This window comes from Colius striatus, chromosome 21, assembly GCF_028858725.1.
Source record: "Colius striatus isolate bColStr4 chromosome 21, bColStr4.1.hap1, whole genome shotgun sequence".
Classification (NCBI taxonomy): domain Eukaryota; kingdom Metazoa; phylum Chordata; class Aves; order Coliiformes; family Coliidae; genus Colius; species Colius striatus.
Genome location: NC_084779.1, coordinates 6,745,767 through 6,768,101, shown reverse-complemented (window position 1 = coordinate 6,768,101; position 22,335 = coordinate 6,745,767). Strand labels below are relative to the sequence as shown.

At 43.1% G+C, this 22,335-nt stretch overlaps 1 protein-coding gene across 2 annotated transcripts in view; it reads right to left on the bottom strand.

Moving 5' to 3' along the window:
* RERE (arginine-glutamic acid dipeptide repeats) overlaps window positions 1-13,602 on the bottom strand; it is a 202,080-nt gene extending 188,478 nt beyond the window's left edge. The window contains exon 1 of one of the 2 annotated variants that reach the window (XM_062012752.1): window positions 13,283-13,602. The gene's annotated coding sequence lies outside the window, so the exon portion shown is untranslated. The remainder of the gene's footprint in view (window positions 1-13,282) is intronic. The other variant, XM_062012756.1, reaches the window with a different exon arrangement.
* Between the last annotated feature and the right edge of the window lie 8,733 nt (window positions 13,603-22,335).

Genomic DNA, 22,335 nt, shown 5'->3' with positions numbered 1-22,335 from the left:
TAAGCACAGGATTTCTTCAGCTCTTCTGCCGACTAACTGACCAGTACCGCAAGGCTTTACAAGGTTCACTATAATGGAAGCTATCTTCTCCACGATCTGCTCATCAGTTCTTTGTGATCATTTTTGACCTCCATGCTTTACGCAATTTTCCATTCTTTAATAAAATGCTTCTCTGGTCACACAATTAAAAGCATCATCAGAAAGTAACAGCATAGAAACACAGAAATAACTCTTCCACACAGTATTTCTAAACAACTAAACATCACATTAAAAGAAGTATAGTAAAAAAAGACAATCACTTCAAAACACAGCTTGGTTTTGTCAGCTAGTGGAGATTTAGAACTCAGATGCTTACATTTTACTTGTCTGTCATCGCTGGCAAATTAAAGCTATGAACAAATGCTGCGTAGGCAACAAATAATTCTACTAACATGCCAGCAATCACTTTCATCTCTTCCACTTAACAACTCATGAACCTTTCATGAGCATCATCTTCTAGAAGGTAACTAGTAATACAAGATAATCCCAGCACAAGTTTAATTAGAAATACAAGCTACATATAGCTTCAAGCTTACCAACTCTTTCATGCTGAAAAAGCAAGAGTGGCTATTCTTAATAGCTCTGTTAATCTGCCAAACTCAAGTGCACAAAAACAAGCTAAAGAAGCATTCAACAGACCATTTCACATTGAAAAACACACCAGTTTTCACAGATTGTAACTTGCCTTAGCATAAGCATTAAAAAACCTATCTGAAAGAGCTGAACTGAAGCATGCTTGCAGAGTTATGGATCGTAATCTCCAAGACAATCCAGTACAAGACTATTTGTTGATACAGGATACAATGGAATTGACCTAAATTTTTTTCAAGCAATTTTCCTTCAAGAAACATAGCATTTGAGTCACTTGGCTGTCAAGTGGAAGTCAACATAGATTTAATTTGAGGTTTGAATGCCAAGAACCTGATTTGACTGAACATAAAATACATCTGCTATTTTTAAACATTTCCTGTAAGGATTTAACCAGAGCCCTGTAATTCAAACTGGGGAGCTCTTTTCACCTTAAAGAGCTGATCAGAAGATAGATTCTCCTTTAAGTGTTGGCTTATTTCCACGAATATGTTTTGCACTCCCAAGCTCCCCTAGTAATCATCTCAACAGCTCTTATCCCTTCTTCTAAACCTAGTTAGAATCATTTTGAGCTGTCAAAGTCTCCAGAAGGCTTTTTCTGTTTACCTTGACTATAGCCATTGCCTCATACCTGTGGCAAGCAGTAACTAGTTCAGTGAGGTCACCACTGACCACACAATGGACACGCAATAGGTTGTGCTTGTCTCCACCTCCTTGCTCCCCTGACTGAGAAAAATAAGTCCAATTTTAATGTACTATTTTATATGGTGCTAACAATCAAACTCTCACCAATACAGAAGAGGCATCTAACTGGATCTCAAACCTGAATCAATTTCCCGCCTCAAGACTTCAGTTGTGTAATTCTGAGCTTTATAGATATTCAAAGTTACAAAATGAACTCTCTCTAACACTGAAAAACAAGTACACTGATAATGAACTACCCTGACACAGGAAGAATGACATGTAGGTGAGCTGTGACATTGTTCTTGTTGAGAAGCACATTCCCCAAACCAGTAAGTGTTCCATATAATCTCCTTTTGGATGAGTCTATCCCCTGATGAAAGGCATTGTACGGGCTCTTTTCACACTGAAAAAAATAGCGAGAAGTTCCACATTGGAGAAAAAAAAATGTGCACAAGCAGGCAAAAATGAAACCCTGTAATCTACCACAGATTTCTTTAAACATGTTTCAGCTATGACACTTCACTGAGAACTAAATGCATAACAAATACTTTTGCCTCCTAAAAGACAGCATCAAATTTTAGACACAGTTGAATGAATTATCACTACAGAGGAACGTGGGTTTCCTCAAGCTCAGGAGCACCAAAAAAGCAAGACTATACAAAACCTTTGCCTTTTCAGGAATATACTCAACCAATCGTAATGGATAACTGCAATTCAGATGGATACTCAATTCCTAAAGGGATCAGGAAAGTGCTATTGCTCATAGGAAGTACTTCCACATTTTAGAAAACTGCACACAGTTTGTTGTAGTTTCTCACCAAAGTGAAACGTTCCAATTCAAGCCTCTGCACCGTTCAGTCCCCACTGTAGTAGAGGTTTGATACCAGTGGTTTAAAAATACATTAAAAATTGTACTGTGCTATAGAGACAACAATTTCAGCCCACTCTGGCAGTCAATTTATCTAGTCCGAATTCATAGCTATCAAGTCACTAGAGCAAGGGCATCAGCCACATACCATGCTATGTAAGTTCTGACAAACACTTAACATCTGCAGTCTTTTGAAACACAAGACATTCTTCACTGCTACAAAGTCAGGCTGTGCTATGGATGGCTGGCCCCTGAAGTCCTATTTCTGCAAGCAGGAAGTGATGACCTGAAAACTATTAACATCAAGAAACTAAACAGGCAACAAGCACAACAAGACTTTTAAGTGATGCTATCCCACATAGGTTCTTCCCACCTAAAAAATCTACTACTTGCAAAATTTAAAATACTTTGTCACTACAGGATCTGCCTGAACTTAAACATTGAAGGACTCTATTGTTACAGTGAAGCAGAACTTTTAAGGTATCCTTTTAAGTCTAGTGTCTTTCTGTATTGTCACAGCGTGGAAAACAAACACAGTGGGCACAGTCTTGATCTCTCCAAAAATAAAATAGCAGGAGATAAAAGAAATGTTTAAAAAACCCAAAACACATTGAACAACTCATGCATAGTCATACACATGCTGAAGTACTTTCAGAAAAGGAGGAAGAAAATCCTTTTTCCCCCAGACATACTCACTGATAAATAATTTGTATGATGTCAACTTTAAAAGTTTAAAGGCTATTTGGTTTCACTCGTGACACCAGCTCACTGCAGACACCATCTCTTCTCTTAATCACAGACTAGGCAGAAGGGCTATACAAGCTTAAAAACTCCTCCAGCCACACAGAGAATAGACCTAGTTGGACTTCAAACAAAAATTTAAGATCACAGAAGGATCATTCTGTTTTCTGCACTGCAAGTATTAATCTCTTTCACCTAGCACGGTTCTCTGGAGACCTTCCTTCCTCTCACCTGGGAGCAGGGCAGGGAAGTAAGCTCCATGGAACATGAATTTTGTTCTTGATACACCCATTGAACCACAGGCTGACTTTACAGAATCATATTTACATGCAGTTCAAATTCTAATTCCTACTGAACTCGATTCTAAAGAACAGACTTCTATTAAAAGCAAACATATACAGAGGAAGTAACCTTCTGGCTTTCCTTTGCTTACTAATTAGTGACACCACCTCTTTCCATCTTGGAAGGCTCATTCAGCATTTTTATGTTCACCTTTGTACATCTGAAAGCAAAAGCCCAATTTCATTCACTTGAAGAAGGTAGAAAGAATGTTACTTGGCATGTATTTCCAGTATTGATTCAGAACTGTTCTCTGAATGAGCAAATAGTCAATTAGTAACAAGAAGGAGACTAAGTATAGGAGCTCTCCATTAGTAATACCTAGAGACATCCTGCTATTACAAAGCATAAAGCCATGTATTTTCTGCTAAAAGCACAGATAAGTAAACCAGAGTATAAGAGGTTACAGTAACTCCTACAAAGCTTATTTTAATGGCAAATTTGATTCAGGGCAAGAATTGTACCATAAAGTAGTTCCGAGAACCATGGAAAATAGCAAGCTACAAATTTATTCTAAAACTTTAAGAAGAAAATTCAATGTAACTCAAATTTGGCAGTTAACAGAACAGGCATTTAAAAACCACTAAGAATAATTCCCATTCAATACTGAAGAACTAGATCGTTTCTACAGCTGAAGTTATGAAAAGACACTTAACTACTTGGATACGGACAAGTAATACCAAATAGATAGACAGGACATCAAGACACAAAATAATACATGCAAGGATACAAGCGAGAGTTGCCATCAGAGTTAGACTTTGAAGTCAAAGAGTAGCAGCCCTGTGTTAAACTAAAAGGTACAGTGAGAAAGTGATGATCCTCAATCACATCAAACAGAGCTCACTAGTGCCTTGATGCAAATGTACCCCATAATAGGTATCGATCTCCAGACACCAACCAGTACAGGGGTAAAATGCCACCAGCAACACAACATCCATACTTAAAAGCACAGTTTCCCCTCTGTTAAGTTACAGAAGGAATTAAAATAGTTACATAAAAAAAATAGCAACTTCAGATTGCTTAACATCTGTAAAATTTCCTGATACCAACAAAGGATCATCACACCTATTTCATAAGCAGAACAACAAAACTGCAGTGAGTTGTTCAGCTTGAGGTCACGCAGCAAGTTGTGTGGGTTTTTTTTTCAAGTGTCTGAAACATAACCCAAATATTGCAATACCAATGACATCCAAATTCTTGTTATGAATTAACAAGATGCAATCTTTCCAGTCTCTCTTGTTGTCTACTTGTAGTGTGACCCTTGATCATCTTCGGGAATTAAATACATGTGACCTAATTAATATATCTTTGGGATTTATTACAGGAAGCATGTTTAATTTCAAACAATGTCATAAATAAGAGGCCTCATTCATTAAGAATCCCTCCCAGACTTTGTTTCTATTCAAGACTAACATGTGCATTAGGGCCTCAGAAAAGTCCCAGCAAGGAAAAGTGTGAATATAACTTATCAGGACTCAGAAGATTTCACTAAACATACACAAAAGTAATTACTTTCCCCATCTTACTAAACTTGTACTTTGGGACAAAAGCTATGGAAGTAGTTATTTGATGAATAATTAGTGTAGGGAAGAGAACAGGGCTCTCATTAATTGAAGCAAGCCTGCACAGAGAGAAGTGACATATAATGAGAATATGAGTGAAGCCAGTTTCATTTTTCATACATCACAGACATGGAAAGAGAAGCATGCAGTTAAACAATAAAATTCAACAATAAAAGACTAAGTCTATTCAACATGAAGAGAAGCAGAAAATAAGAATCAAATGACTTTTTCCAACCAGAAAAATGAGCAGATAGGCTGTTTACAGAACTGTATTTAACGGAGGCAGCCCTGAAAGGTAAGCTGTGATAGTGACTGAGACACACAGAAAAAGCAACATATCCTCAAATGCTCGCATTCATCACCAAAAAAAGAGTAACAGCAGACAGAATCCCAAAGGCCACAGTACAAAAACTGGCATAGCTATGGAAAGAAAAATAAGCAGAGGTACAAAATCACTATGTCACACATACACACCACATACATTTCTACTGACCTACCAAAGGAGATGGTGGCTCCCTATTAATTAGTACGAATTCCAAAAAGATTAAGGCTAACAGACTACACACACTATTTTCTTTTCACCTACTGCACTCCTAATACCTCAAAACTTTGATGAAGACGTTCAAATAACCAGCAGTGTCTCAGGAGGTCAGAAGAGAACTTAGATTCTAAGTTTTCTTTCAAGAGCATATGGTAACAAGTTGACTTTGCCCTTTTCTAATTCAAATATTGTTCAGACTTGCATCCACAAGCATGCATTGCAGTCTCCCTCCACCACCAAGAGACTGTCTATAAACAGAAAAGCCCTAAATCCCTACTCCTTAATTCAAACATCAGACTTGTATTTGCACCTTCGCCTTAAGTGAATTACTTAGCATTACCATACTCCACCCATGTTTCTTCACAAACCTTGGAGTTATCCACAATTGCCTCTTTTCACTCAATTCCTTTGATTTCAAGTCTAACCTCTGAAACAATATCCTACTCTGGCTTTGGCCAGCCGACACATGAGCAGCCTTGAGCGGTTTTTCTACTGTCATCGTCTTAAAACCTTCCATAGCTTCTGAATTAAGTAGCAGAGAACATGAAATTTACCATAGAAACTGAGTCACAGAAAACACTGAACAAGGAAGGGAGAGGAGGTTCCCCCCATTAACCACAGACAGGAGGGGCAAATCACAGCAAGTTCTCAAAAAAGAAAATGGAATTGAACTTGCCCGTTTAAATTCCGCTCCCAGCAACAGTAAATAAACTTGTGTGAGATAATAATGAACTTGTAGCTTGAGTCTTACCAACAAAACAACATTAGAAATTAAATGCACAGCCCAAATCAGTCTTCAGATAAGCCAGTCTGTTTCCTGAGGACTCTGAGCATTTGACTCACAGCAACCTCAAGTGTAGAGTTATCTTTAAGATCATTCTATCATTGGATAAAGTTTCTCATCTTGAGGATTCATGTTAGAAGGGAAGTAGCATAATCCAGTGGTTTAAGGAGCAGTCAGAGGCAGGTCTATTAAGTTTGATGAAAATGAATGACCTTGGAGACATTTATTAGATTTTCTGCACCTCGCTGCCAGTTTGTAAAAATGAGGATGAAGTGTTTTAGTCTCCCACACTGACCTCACTAGAAGATGTAATGGACACACTGCATTCCTTTCTATGCAATATGTACCACCCTAGCACAGAGATATTAGGTACCAGAAGGACCTACAACTACTATTGTGTGTGTTTTGTTCACCTAAAGAATCTGTGGTCTTCCTCATTTTTTAATTCAGTCAGAACAAGGATCAAGGCAAAGCTTTCCTTTCAGAATCTTGTCAGGTACTGAGGTCCTTAACCAGGTAAAGTTTAAGGCAAGTTCACCACTGTAAGTTCATACTTCTACTTCCACGCTTTGAAGTTTCTTTCGTACTTCTAAGTTCATGCTTCAGTTCTACATCACATTGAAGCATGGTCAAAGATGCACCTGAACAAGAGCTGAAGTACCTGCATTAAAGCTCACGCAGACAAAGGAGATGAGGAAACAAGTTGAAGAATAATTATAAAGGAAGACGGGTACAATTCCAAGAGACAGGTTAAGTCGGTTTTGAGGGTAAGAAAAGCTTCCAAAGAACAGGTGAACACCACTGTTAAAAAAACTCCACACAGAGTGGAAGACAGAGAAAAAAGCAGCTCCCCTAAACTCAAACTTTTTGAAGGTCAGAGCCACTCTTCAATTACAAGTATAGGAAAAAGCATTTGATGTATGTGCCCACCCTATCACCATGATGCATTTGCTCTGAAAAACTTTCCACGTGCCAAACTCTTTCTTAACCCAAAACCAAGTCTGAAGTGACCAACTGTCTGGGCACTGTCCGGTTTTACTGGTTACAATTTCTCAGAGAAAAGCACCACAAAGCACTAGGATTCTATGATGTACCACCACTTTCTTCTTTCATATTTGGAACACTTTTCAAGTTAACATGCATGCACAAACAAAGACTCCTAAATCAAAGACAAGAGAAAGAGCCATTTTAGTATTTTAGCATCCACACCATGTACTCTAGTCCCTTGTGGTTGTTGAGCTCAGCAAACTAATAAAATATACACATTTCTTTAACAAGATACATAATCCTTCAACACATGTATTTAATAACTTTGATACTTGGCACAAAGCTTCTGATTCCCCAACATCCTACAACATTAATTACTAACTGAACTTGCTATTCTCTGGTTTCAAGAAAAATAAGCTGGTTGCTTAGACAGAAACCATCATATTCTGTTTTAATTCTTTTCACCACACCAATACATTGAAATCTAGATCATCCTGCTTTACATGGCAATGCAACCACACCGTTACCACAAGTGCTCAGGTTTAAAACCAAGTAGAGTCTTCCGAGCTCCCCCTAGTTCATAGTAATTTCAGTAGCAGCACAGAAAAGACTTCTTTCTGGCATCCCAAATAAGACTCAACGTCTTTAGCTGCACTCTTAAAACTAAAAGTCTGCTATTCACTATATATTCTAGCTCTCCCACAGTCCATACACACTTTGAACCATTTCTGAGCATCAGAAACTGAGCATCAAGCAGACAGAAATATTCATTACCACTAAACGACAGAATTCCCTTTCTCTAACCTGGTTTCTCAGAGAAAATAAGCTTCCCTAATTCACTTAACTCCCCTCTCTTCCTCCCCCTCCTCGGTTCCCTTATCCTCTCATTTCATGCCAGTAACTTCTGGTGTATAATGAATTTCAAACCAGCCTGCCACAACAGTCATCTCAGCAATAACCAACATTCCTGAAAGTTTTGTGCAAACCAGCAGATGGATAGCAAAAAACTCTCTAATTAATTACATCCCCACTAAGGCATGGTCAGACAGAAAACAGCATTTTGAAGTTTTGTTCCACAGCCAGCTAGTCCAAAGACATCTGTGCTACTTACCCACTCAACTGGTAGCAAGGACAGGGGGAAAAGAGGAATTAACTGGCAAGAAGGATGGAGGAGGTAAACTTTAGGACTTCAAAGATCTTGTCTCCTCAGAAGTAGTAGTATAACATAAGCATCATTACTACTACTGGTCATGAAAAGAAATTGACACTACAATCCTCATTGCATTTGGAAAAGGCCATTTAACATCCATCACTACACAACAGAAATGCTGTTTCAAACCTTTAACAGGCCAAAACTGGTTCTCAGTATCAGGGATTGATAATGTCATGATAATTTATTTCTTTAAATATAGACCAGTAGATTAAATGTATAGATTAATTAAGACCTTGAAATTAATGAGCACTCACTTTCTTCCATTTAATTTGAGTCTTAAGACACTGAACTAGCCTTTTGTCCATGCTCTGTAAGAACCAACAACCCACATGTTCAAAGAACCATCTGGCTTTCAATAACTTAACCCTAAAAGTTTACTTTTTTGACATAAAATTTACGCAGTACCTAAATTGATCTACACTTTCAGAGCTGCACTTTCAATAGAATTAAGATGTCCAACACAAACACAGTCCCTTTACGCCTAGAATTCAGAGAAACACTGTCAGCTCTGATACAGAGCATTTCATGCACACTTCTCTAAGACTTCCACATGAAAAAGGCCATCCTTAGACCCATTATGCAGAGAGGGAAAATTGATGTTTGTATCCAAGCTAGTTGCACTTTTCTCCAGGCCAAGGTACTATTCTGGATGCCCAGTGAACTAAACATTCCTATTAAAAAAACCCCAACACCTATTGAAACAGGAATAGTCAGCTAATATTTCAATGTGTTTGTTTTTTTCAGTCACTTACTGCAATTCCTTGCCCCAGCAGACTTTTAAATCAAAAGGAGCCAGCGCGGTATTCATATCTTGTTTGCTCCTTTGTTCATACATCAGCCTCTCTGAAAAGAGCAGTTGGGCACAGCTACCAACATTATAAAAGCCTGTGTAAAATGCTGCTGGCAAAGCAACATAAAGAGCACAATACTGCGTTGTAAATCCTGCTCCCTAACACCTCCTATCGCTCCAAGAAGTGGCTAGATTTTCTTCCTAGCAACTTGCTGGAAATGCCATTTCCAAACTGCATCTAATCACACTTGCCACCTCCTGACACCTTCCACACCGCTATTGCCAATCTCACATATTCTCCAGTTTCCCTACTGCAACAAACCAACTTCACATTAGTAGAGCACAATCGACGCTTCAAGCGGCTTTAAAAACACAACACACTAACTAAACAAGTCTCCAATCAATAGGGGGTTTGTTGGTTTGGCTCCAAGAATATATAAAAATACACCATATTTTAAGTCTATTGATTTAAAATCGAGCTCTGAGCTGAAGCCAGATACTCTGCATCCTTTTTTAAGTCAAGCAGGATGATTTTAGACTTCATGCAACCGAAACAACTGCAAGATACTTCCACGGCAAGCCTAGAATGAAAAATTGTTAATACTTGAGTCTAAGATATCAACCTAGAAATCCCCACAAACCTGCGAGTTAGAAAGCTGGAGAAAGTCTGGGTGTTTTTAACGGTATAACCCCAACCCTGACCACCCCTTTTAAACTTATGTAGTTGCTCATTCATCTCAGGATCACATAATAACTGATTGTTTTCCAATTGCCATTACTTTTTGATCTACAAATTAACCACAACTCGAGCGCCGCAGCCAATAACAGAACATAACACGTTACCCGAGCTTACAGTGTCCTTAAATATGGCACGTAACGAAATCAAAGCTACCCTCAGGCAATCTTAATGCACAAACAGCTCTGCTGAGCGGGTAACACAGGGCCTGCTGTGCCATTACACAGCCCGTAACACACGCTTGCAAAACTCTATATGCTCATAGCACACTTCCTTCCTCCCATTCCCAAAACTGAAATAACTAATCTATGGGCAAAACAACTACCCAGTGTGGCTAGAACAGAGAGATGCATTTTGTGGCTATGATAGTAAATTTACAGTGTGTTATTAAGAGAAGTCCATTACTCAAGTGCAACATCAGAATGCCATTTTTCTCACCTAAGCTGTAATCACTGCACACACTGTATCTCTTCACCTTCCTGAATGTTGTTGTTAGCTTTTTGCAGCGGCAGCACTTAATCTATACCCACAACTCCACAGGATGGTCTTCTGCATGCATACAAAACCTCCACTAAGGTAAAACAAATCCCTGGATACAAAGAAATCACTGCTAATCCTGTTATATAATGACTGCTTAAGGTAGGTCTGCCTCTCCTAGCTCTACTTACCTTTTCTGCCCATCTGCCCAAGAAATGCTTGCTATTGTGCATAGGGATACACAAGAGCTTTGTCCAGATGGGGAATTACCCCTTCAAGTCACTTCACAGAACACATTCACATGCCATAGAAATCAAAGCCACAGAGAGGCAGCGCAAGTATTTCATTGTACCTGTGAACTCAAATCATAGCATTCAAGCAGACAATAGCCTACAATAATGTTTTACCAGCCACACCAAAGCTACACAACTGAGAGAACAATACCCAAAAAGTCTCCTCAGTCCAGAGACAGCCAGCACATTTTCTTCAGGTAAGGAAACTGAAGTAATCTACCCCAACTGTATACTGAAGTCAGCTAAAGAGTCAAAAGCGAAGCTTAGGAGACCGCACAATTGAGCTCTGACAGTCACTGCTGTCTGTCTTCCAAAGGATCTCTCACACTGGCATCTTTGCCTCAAAACCCTTATTTTTTTTTTTTACTCTATTTTGCATACCTCAACCCACCCGATAGTTCAAGTTATCAGTGAGCTTAGACTTCCCCACACCTCGATAAACCAGCAACCCAAAAGCTCAAGCCCTTGTGCAGTAGTCACTCCAGAGAGTTGGACTCAATGATCCTTACGGGTTCCTTCAAACTTGAGATACACTGTGATTTTAGAATTGGATTTGGGTTTTTTTTGGGTTGTGTTTTTTTTTAAACAGATGCTACTGTGAGAACAGAAACATCCAGAAAAGAAACCACGTACACGCTGAAACTGACCTCTGCTCACTTGCTTTTACCTTTTGCCTTTATCTGAACTATTCTCCCTTGACAGCAGTTTTCCTTGCACACATCCCTCCAGACCAAACATTCCACAACCAACGTACAAATCTGAAGGGCAGAAATTTAGATCTCAAGTCAGCTTGGGTTTTCTTGTGGGGGGGAGAAGGCAGAACATGAAAGAAAGTTGAGAGGGGTTCAAAAGAGTGTACTTCCAAGTCTCACCTCATGTGCTCCCTCTCTCTATATTCACTTGCAGACAGAGAAAGCAGCAGTGCCAGCACTGGGAGGGGAGGAGGAATGAACATACAGAATGTTTTGGCGCTCTTTAGCTTCTGTTTCACTATTTTTGCTTTTTTTTTTCACAAGGTTACCAAAAGGCCATTCTGGAGAAGGAGGAAAGAGGTAGAAAATGCTTCCCTTTCTCTGTCTTTCACTTCTCAACAGAAAAAGATACCGTGTTTAAGAGAGACCACGGTCCCAAACACAGCAGAGTGTACGGCAAAGAACAATGAGCTCCCAAGCCTGGGCATTGTCTGCATCTACCTCCTCCTCTTGCCTCCAGACCTCATCAACTAACCAGACAAATCTTTCAAAATGTTCTTCACCCAAAGCAGGCCACTGAAATCAACCCCAGGTCATCATTTGTGGTACAAACTCAAGGAATAAACCTGAGAGAAGATGGATTTACCAGAAGTGTTTTTATTATTACAAAAATGCTTCCCCCCACCTCTTAAGCATCATTTCTCAATTCTCAGGGAGCAGTGTGCAGAAAATCCACATGTTCGTCTGGTAATACTAGAACTCCAAAAAATACTATGCATTACACATTAACTGTATATGTGGCACACACCTTTTACAACCAACAGCTACTCCTTTTGCACAAGTGCTCATTTTTGTCTGGTTGAAGTCCCTGTTAAAGAACAGTCACACTACTTGAATTATGTCACTTCAGATTTGTTCTCAGACAGCATTTTTACTTCACTGCAACAGTAAAAACTAGTGGCTGAGGCTTCTCTTTCCTATGACATTGGTGCGCAAGCAAAATAATCTCTTTGATTTCAATAATTGGTCAATGTAACTCCAGAGTAAACAGACATCAGCCTGCTGACTGCACAAAAACCTATCTCCAAAGCTTCTATCTCCAAAAACATTACTGCTTCAAGGAAGGACTCAGCATAAGAAGTCAGTAAATCAAAATAACTGCAACCAGTGTGTGAAAATAAATCTAAAGGAAAAGACACTTCAACAATGAATCATATTGTTTTCTTCCCAGCAATTTCTTGAGCAGCCAGTTTCAGCAACGACTCCTCTGATGCTGTCTACCTCCTACTACTTTTCTGATTCTGGTCATCTTCTTTTCACACTTTCGAAAGAGAAATGAGAGCAAACAAAAAGAAAGACAAAACCCCACCCCTTCCTATGGTACTGAAAATGTTACCATTAAGTTCATTTGCATAAAATCCTCACTTCACAATTCCATTCCTACGACAGATTAATATAAGCCTCTCCTTTTCAGCAGCCAAGTGGATTTCCTCTGAGTGCCCATTTAGGTTCAACATTTCCCAGCCTCATGCCTCTTTAACAAGTTAAACCTTTCTCTGAGAACCGTTCCTCTATTGAGCATCACACAGACACCCTCTAGAAAAAAAAACAACAAAGGAAAAACAACAAAAAACCAACCCAACACACACAGAAACCATCCCCAGCCCCGCCGCGTCCCCACGGCACAGAAGTCTGGCGAGACACTTTATTCCTCAGACATCGCTCCCCCCGCGCCTTTCCCGCGTCAAGCCCCGCGCATTCTTCCCGGAGTTCCCTCACCCGGCGCTTCCCTTTCTTGTCTCCCGCACTCATTAATACCGACCGACACACCGAGGAACGCGCCTCCCCTGCCCGCACAAGGCAGGAGGGAAGGGCCTCGCCCCCACCGCCACCAGCCCCTGGCCACAACGAAACCCCGGCGAGTGACCCCGCTCCGCGCCCGCTTTACCTCCGCGGTGCGCTACACCATCAACGGCGGCTCCGCGTCGCTGCCGGGACAAAGCGGCGGCCGTGCCGGTGGGCGCTGCGCGGGGCGGCGGCGGGAAGCGGCTCCCCTCTTGCCCGGGCGGCGGCGGCGAGCGGCAGAGGGTCCCCGCGAGGTGCCTCAGCAGCGGCAGCCCAGGGGCATCTTAACGGGGAGACAAGAAGCGGGGCGGCGACCGGGGCGGGGGGGGAAGCGCGGGGAGGGGGGGAAGGAGGCGGAGGAGGAGGGGCGGCGGCGCGCTGGGGGTCCGGGCAGCCGAGCGCTGCCTCCGCCTGCCTTCCCTCACGCACGCACGCACCGAACGGGCACCCAGCAACGCAGCCAGGCCGGAGCCGCATGCCAGTATCCGGGCTCCCCATTGGAGGAGGAGAGGAACCCCGTGACCCGGCAGGAGGTCGGAACCAATCGGGAAAGTGGATGGAAGTGATTTAAAAGAATAGGGGGAAGGCGGAGGAGGGGGAGGGCGAGGGGAGCGGGCCGGGCTGCAGCCGGCGAGCGGACGCCGGGCCCCGTGGCACAAAGGCGGCCGGAGGAGCGTGGGCACGGGCCTGGCAGGGTGGCTCCGAGCCGAGGGGGATGGCTGCGGGCCGGGGGCTGAGTGCGCGGAGGCAGACACGCACAGCCCTCGGTTGTAATTGTGTGGAGTGAGATCAGAGACACGCACAGCCCTTAATTGTGTGGAGTGAGATCACAGACACACAGAGACACGCACACGCCTTGACTGTAATTGTGTGGAGCGAGATCACACACACATGTACGGCTCGTAATTGTGTGGAGCGAGATGGCACGGAAACACACGGACGTGGACACCCCTTAATTGTGATTGTGTGGGGCGAGATCACATACAAGGCACGGACACCCCTTAATTGTGTGGAGCGAGATCACGAATACACACAGACACCCCTTACAGTGTGGAGTGAGATCACAGACACACAGACACCCTTAATTATGTGGAGCGAGATCACGAATACACACAGACACGGACAACCCTTAGAGTGTGGAATGAGATCACGAATACACACAGACACGGACACCCCTTACAGTGTGGAGTGAGATCACAGATATGTACGCCTCCTAATTGTAATTGTGTGGAGCGAGATCACAAATACACACAGACACGTACACCCCTTAATCGTGTGGAGTGAGATCACAGACACACAGACACCCTTAATTGTGTGGAATGAGATCACAGACATGTACACCCCTTAATTGTGTGGGGCGAGATCACAAATACACACAGACACGTACAGCTCTTAATTGTGTGGAGTGAGGTCACAGACACAGGCACGTACACCCCTTAATTGTGTGCAGGGAGATGGCACACACAGGCACGTCGGCTTCTTGTGTGGGGTGAGAACACAGGCTCACAGACATGTGATGGTGTGGAGCAAGATCACAAACACACACACACACAGAGTCTTTAGTTGTTCTGGGGGGTTGGATCACAATTCAGTGTCAAAGAGCCAGGGTGGGGAGAGGGGGACTTTTTTAAGGTTGCCTTCACCCCCTGCTGCAGTGGCAGGACAAAATAATTAGGAGTATGAGTCCGTGTGACCTCCCTGCTCTCCACAGCACAGCCTGACAGAGCCCTTGTCCCTCCTGGCACAAGCAGGCGGGTGGGCATTAGCCTGGCAGATGCACCAGGCCTGCGTGAAGGCTGGGCAGCCCTGGTGCTGTAGTGCCCTCCCGCCATGACTCCACGGCAGGACGTGTTCAAGGTGTGTTTTGCATGCAAGTGGTTGCCTTGTTCTCATGAATAAGTAAACACTTACCAGCGTTACGAGTCAATGCGTTCGAAGCGTCTTCAATGGGAGACGAGGTGCCACGTTTTATGGCTCCGTCAGCAGCTTTCGGCTGCGCTGTGGCTCCAGCCCATCAGACCTTTCAGGGCCACGCTCTGTATTAGTCACATTGAGCCACCGTTCCTGGCTTTGCACAGAAAGTTAACGTTATGCATAAGTGAGTTGCTAGATAAAAAGCAGCTGCTGCTTCTTTATGTCCCTGTGCCGTGAGGAATTTGTCACAAGGGCAGAACTCCAAATTACTGAGTAGCAATTAATAAAGTACTTGGTCACTTAGGAGACTTTGAAGCTTCTTCATCTCTGAGCTACCACATAGAAAAGAGTGCACGAAGGTACCCGTGCTGAAAACAGAGCAAACTTGTTATTTAACATTAACCTCACCTTTTGTCATCAGAACACAGGCCAGCAAGATAAATCACATGGCAGTGAAGAAAGTCACACATTCTTCCTGGGGATCTGAGAAATTTCATCTGGAATTATATCTTCGTTTTGAAAAAGCACCAGGATATGTCAGGACAGATTTTGCCCTCAATTACACTCGTGTAACCCCAACTGTTTGCTGTCTCTGTACACTGTCTTCATGGCTGATTCTAGTAGTATCACAGGAGATAAGTTTAAGGCTGTGAACATTATTGCTTTTAGCAGAGGGAAGTGGGAACTGCTTTCACTTGAAGAGAAAGGCACACACAAGGAGATTTGAGGTCTGTACATCAGAGGAATTTAGTTCCCTGCCCTGAACACACAGGACAAATTTATCCCTAGCTAACTTCAGGGACATTACCACCAGAGGTTGAGACACAGAGTTGATTGTGTTCTAATAACTAATTTAGATAAGCGTCTAAAAATGCACATCAGTTAAACGTCTGACATAGCCATTTTGGAGGCTACACTTCAGCTGTCCTCGATAGAGTCTGATTCCATCTCTCCTATTTTCTCTGCTAATTACAATTTCATCTTCCTCAGTCTCTGGATGTGTGCATTAAAGCCTGTGTGGATTGCCACAGGGGCAGCCTTGCCTTCAGCTCTCTCCAGTCGCTATTTCTGTGACAGGAAAATTCTCCATAGCAGACTCCTCACTCCATGTCCCCTCCCTTTTTCCACTTACCTCCTGCTGATCACATCACCACATTTACTCACAATGTTTTGAAGTTGAAATATAAGCATGTTTGGGAGGAATTTCCTCCTATATTGTATAACTAAAATCTATCTATTCCCACAAGTTGAGCTGCAGAAGTAGGTGATTATTCACAGCCAGTTACAGCAGACATAACCACATCCTCATACCACGACCAAGTGATCCAATTATAAGTTGGCTTCTTAACCAGAGGATTGTTGCAGGAATAGCACTTGAAGCTGCTCCTTTCTTTTTTTGGCAAAGATGCAGCCCTCCCTGTGCACAATAATAAACAAAGTCACTGAACTTGCCTTGTTCAGTGAAGCTACGAGGTTTAGTTAGTACAAGGAAGATCAAGAAAGACCCAAATGCTGCAGAGAGAGATCATTGCTCCTCTGCCTGGTGACTGCACATTTTCATGGTTCACATCCCAGTGGAGAGAGATTGATGGTGAACTGACTGGGCATGTTCTACAGGCAAAACATTTTGTGTACACATAGGTTGTCTATACGAGATTCTATCAGGTTTCTAACAAGGCAGTTTCTGACGTCTTTGCAGTGTGTTGTGCTTCTGTCCCCCAGCACTCCTGGGAGATGTGAAATTGCTGATAAAGAGAAAGGCTAATTGGTCAAATCCACAAAGAGACACAGGTGCTACATGAGGTATTTACACACAAAACATGGTAATCCTCAAAATCCTGCTCCTTACCCCTGCATATTTCCAAGGATCTGATGCCACAACACTTCTGCTCTCTGGCTATTCTGGAGCTGAAACACTGCCTCTGCTCTCAACTGGAAATGCCTGTGTGTGGACTGCAAACAGGGTCACACCAGAGTCCCATCAGCATTCCCAAACCCACCGGCAGGGCTGTGTGTCCCTGGTGCACGGGAAGGGCTTCATCATGTTGTTCATTTAGCCCAAAGCATGTTCTTGGGTGCTCCAGGAGCCTCGCTGAAGGCTGCAATGTGCCTTTTCAGGTCAGCAGAAAACACACTGTGTTGCCTCTGCCTCCTCTGCTGCTTTCCCATCTTCCACACTCTCACTGAGCTCCTGTCCCTGCTCTCCCAGCTCCCTCTAGGGCCTCTCAATTACAGAGCAAAAAGTTAAAATGTTTCACGACAACCTTGCTGCCAAATTCAGAGAACTTTCATGTGGGTAGAGAGAAGTATCTGCAGTGCATCAGCAAACCTTCAAAACACTCTTGAGGGGAATAAATGTATTTGCATAATAATGATGCATTTCTGGATTTATGAGTGTGATGCAATAATTCTTACCCTGGGTGAAGGAGGAGTCTGCAGACAGCTTTGGACTCCTTGCAGATGCTGATCTGTTTCCTGCGTGTGCATAAAACTTTTCTGACACTTCCCTTTTGCTGCAAAGTTCAGCCAGTGTCTTATAAAGACCATGAACTCATCTGTCCAGGCAGCAGCCACTGAGGTTTTTTTACATGGACAGTTGACCCAGTTTTGGTGTGATTTGTTTTTTCCTTGTGGGTTTAGATAACCTTTCTTTCTCCCTTCGTTAGCCCTTGCATCTATTACACCTGACACCTACATGTCAGTGCATGGGATATATTTAACTCTTTAAAATGATCTCTTCACAAAGGTGTTTTAACTTGACTGTTTTTTTTCTTTTGTACAAACTGTCACTTTGCAAACTGAATGAAACAAAGATCTGGGAGGAAAAAATCAAACTAGGAACCATGAAGTCAAACAGCACCCGCACTGAGAGTTCTGTGGACACCCCTGAACCCCAACTAGTTAAGAGGGAGAGAGATTTCTTTTTATTCCACAGTCATGAAATTACAAACCAGTCCTTGACTATGACAGATGAGCCAGGTTCTAACCTCAGCCATGCAGTAAAAACCCAGCTCTAATGAAACAGGCAAATGTCAATACAGCGATTAGCTGGGGAGATAATATTCTGAGAGGCTTTCACAGATGACCTAACTCTGCTCACAGAAAAGGATTAGCTTCTTTCTTTCCCTTTGCTATATCAGAACATCAGCCCTTTAGCTGAAAGCTGTTTGCTTTGGGTGGGATTTCTGTTTTGCTTTGTTTATGTAGAACTCTCAGGAATTTTCAATCTCTTTTTCACATGCATTACTGGAGAAGTTTTTGGAAGTCTCTTACCAGTTGAAGGATGGTTGTGAGCACCTCCTGGATGCAGTTATCTCCATGTAAAACTGGCTTTATGGGATGCAGCGAAAGCAAGAGTAATGCAAATGAGATTTAAATTAATTTGAGCATATCCACACACATTCAAGTGCAACACAATTACAGGGCCCTGTCTGTCAAACAGAACAGTGTCATTTGTTCATCTCATGTCACTTTGCAGAAGCTGGAGGAACAGGTTACCAACAGAACAAGCTGAAGTGTCAAGCTTCAGGGTCTCACCTCCTGCATGGTGACTATGGCACAGATGATCTTAACGTCTGACAGAGCCACTGGAGGAGGAAGAAGCTGCTGGTTATGTATCATGGGACACAAACATGGCCTGGAGGTCACAGTGATGGTGGCACGCAGCGTGTGCACGCTCAGCTGCCACCTCAGTGGCTTCTTTCCCATTAACATCAGGCTCCTCTGTAACCTTTGAAAATGTTTCCTGTGATCTAAAAAGGGTCTTGGCTGTGCCTTTGCACGTGGCTGGATCGTTGTATCTATGAAGTTTGGGATGCATTGATAGCACATGTCTGGGTTTCATGTTCTAAACCATCCCAGAAATGTAAAATGTTACAAATTAGTTTCCTCATTAAAAAAAATAATAATAAAAACCCCCTTTTTATCTTTTAAAAGTTTCCCATTTCCCTGACTCAGACCATTTCCTAGTGGGTTCTGCATAATGAATATTAGCAGAGGTTGGCTTACCACAGTGTCTAGTGAGACTCATTTATCAAAGCCCAGGATGTGCACCACGCAAAGAGAGGGGGAAAAAAAGGAAAACCATTGAAAATGAACAAAAAATGTCAGCCCTAACAATCTCTCCTCTCATTTTTGTGTACTTGGGCATGTTCCAGTGCATGCAGCGAGGAGACAAAATGGCCATCTGCAGAACATGAAATGTACCTAACGAGAGATTTGTACACCTTGAAAGTCACCAGTGCTGAAGCTGCAAATGACTAATGACAGTCTTTCCTCATGAGTGGGATTAATTGCATCACCCCTTGACGCTTATTTCTGTATCCTGCTTATAGCTAGGGATAGTTCCAAGGTAATTCCTTCTGTGATTTACATAGCAGACAAAAATCTGGTAAGTAAAGGAAATGGAACAAACTTTCAACTCAAACCAGCTTTTGGATAGTAATAACAGCACAAGTGGAAAGCAGTGCCTTTCAGCAGGATACTGCAAAAATGATCCTGAGCACCAGAGGGGTTTGAGTGTGTTTTTGCTCTGTTTTACTGTACCTTTGTGCTTTCGAGGATCACAGCCTTGTGTCTGAGAAGCAGCAGCCACTGGATGCCAAGCAGTAACTGAGTGCTTACACATTCACACCCACAGACAGGTTTAAATCGATTTCTGTAGCCCCAGACAGAAAAGCCAGAATCACATCCATCGCCTTTCCAACAGAAAAGGACCGGCTCTGCGGAAGGTCGGATCCTGCAGACCTCTGGTTTTGCAACAGGCTCGCTGGCCATGCAGAGAGGGAGCTCTGGGATCATGGGATTGGTTTGTCAAGGCACAGAGTTCTTGCTAAACCCACTCTGGGAAGACACCTGTCAATCCCTACAGTACCAAGGAAGGTTTCAGGGGCAGTGACAATCTGACTTTTGCCAGCCTTACTGTCCACAAAGGTGAACCGAAGGGATGTGGTGTAGACACCTGTGTGCCTTTGATGCCTGCCTCAGAGCCAGGGCAGTGGAGGGGAGATTAGTCCAGGAAGCTGTTTGACTCCTCTGGATCCCAAGGCCTACCTGCTTTCTGTTTCAAAGGTTTGCTCTGCTATTTGTGGCCCATCCTCTGCTGCTGCAGGGGAACCTCATCTGTGCACTTCATGGTTGGACTTGACGATCTTAAAGGTCTTTGCCAACCATCAGATCTGTGATACTGCATTCCCACTACAAATTCACTGCTTCTCCTTTAGTGCAGAAAGTAGTAAATGGATTTACAAGCTTCTCTTCTTGTCCTCAGTGACTGACTTCACTTTAAACTGTTACAAATGGCCAGAGCGTTCAAGGGAGAGAGAGATGGGTTGACGTTACATTTGCATTTTTGTCCTTCCCACTGCCAATCCGCCCCTCCAGGAGGAGGTTTCAGGCTCCCACCCCCCATTGTGGCTGCTCTTTCCCTGATGTTACAAGCTGCTCCCTTTGATGGTGCATTTGAATGTACTTTTTTAAAAGGAGAAAAAAAATAGAGTGGCAGGAATGGGAACATTTCCATTTCAAGCACTACCTCTTTTTTCTCCCCCTCTCAGCACTTGTTATCTTCAAAGCACTGTACAAAATCACCACTGATGAATTCTCCCCACCTTTCTGGAAAGTGTCCTCCATCCCATGGGCCAGGAGAGAAAGTGAGCAACAGGGAAATGGAGCAACACAATCCAAGGGCTCAGAATAGGTCTGGGGCTGAGGAGAGCTCAAAACGTCCTGGCCCCTGTGTTGGGATTGTCTCCACTGCTGAAGCCTGCTCTTAGCACTCTTCATCCTGAATAGTTAAGGTGAGAGGATTTGAGGTTCTGTTAAATAATGAAGAAATCTGTCTGCTTTCCTACAGACATATATCTCTCCTGTTCAGAGACTGACGACAGGCTCAGGCTGTACGTACCTAGAAACATCTGCTCTGTGGATTTTGATGGGACAGTAGACTTTTAGGCTCTGAATTCAGCTACTCTCACTGTCAGGGATTTTACAGCCTACATAAAAGCCATGCTATGCATCTTTCAATCACTGTTTATTGCAGGAGATGAGAAAGGAACCTGAGTACTACAGAGCATAAACCCCACAGGTTAGGACTTATTTAAAGCAGCACAGGAAAAGGGATCAGTCAGCTTTGCAACGGAAGAGCAGAGCAGCAACCTGGCAGCTTTTATATCCCCAGCTTTTGTTTGCAGACCCGCTTCACTAAGGAGACAAATCAAAAAAACCAGAGCATGGAGGGAGGAGCACATCCTGGAACCTGCCTTCACAAAAGCCCTGCAGCTCCAACTCTGATTAACAAGGGGAGTCTTTTTGTCACCTGCTCTCCAAAGTACTGGCTTTGGAGCTTTAGCATCCAACTGCTTTTTTTCAGCATCAATTTGATTTTGCATGTACTCACAATAATGCAAATGAGACCTGGTTGGCATTAGGCTTCTGATGCAAAAATCCCTGAGCCCAGTCTAAACTAACATTCACCCAGCAGCTGGGGCCTCTGGAGCAGTGGCAAGGCTGGGACATTGGCAGAGTATTTTCTAGGCAGGACTCCATTCTGCACAGCCACACAGGAACATTTCAGACACCTAAAAACTATGAGGACTCACTCACAGTGAGAGGGAAGCAAAAGGACAGCACAAATGTCAATCCTATCCCTTTCCTTCTGCTGTAAGCAGTGTTTGGGGAGAAGGTAGCCTCTGTTTGGGACAGTGGTTAAATGAAACCAAGTTAATCCAGGCAGGTTGTACTGGTGTTTTATGTCCTTGAAACCTCTGAACACTCATCACCTCAGCTGACACTGGAAGCCTGTGATCAGGAGCAGCCTGACATTTACTGGGTCCACGCGACAAACATTCATCCTGTCACTCTGTGTAAGCAACAGAGGGTCAGGTCAGCATCAGCCACCACAACACAAACCACACACTTTGCTCAAGAGCTTGCAGAAGCAGATTGAAAACTGTGAGCAGAGGCATCATCTCCCTGCCCTCTCCCAGAACCATCCCTGCCCCACACCTCCTCCCCTCACAGCTGGAAGCAGGGGCTGTGATGCTGTCTGGGCTGCACAAGCTGCAGCGATTCCCCTTCTGGGACTTTGACTGAAAAGCAACTTAGGTTGAATTGTGGTTTTCATACCTGCACATACCTGTATTACTTTCCAGCACTGGATGCCTGCTTCATGCAATATATATTGTTGAAGATCCTTCTGCACAACTCCAGGAAGCGAGAACAAGGACTTGAAATGAGAAAAAG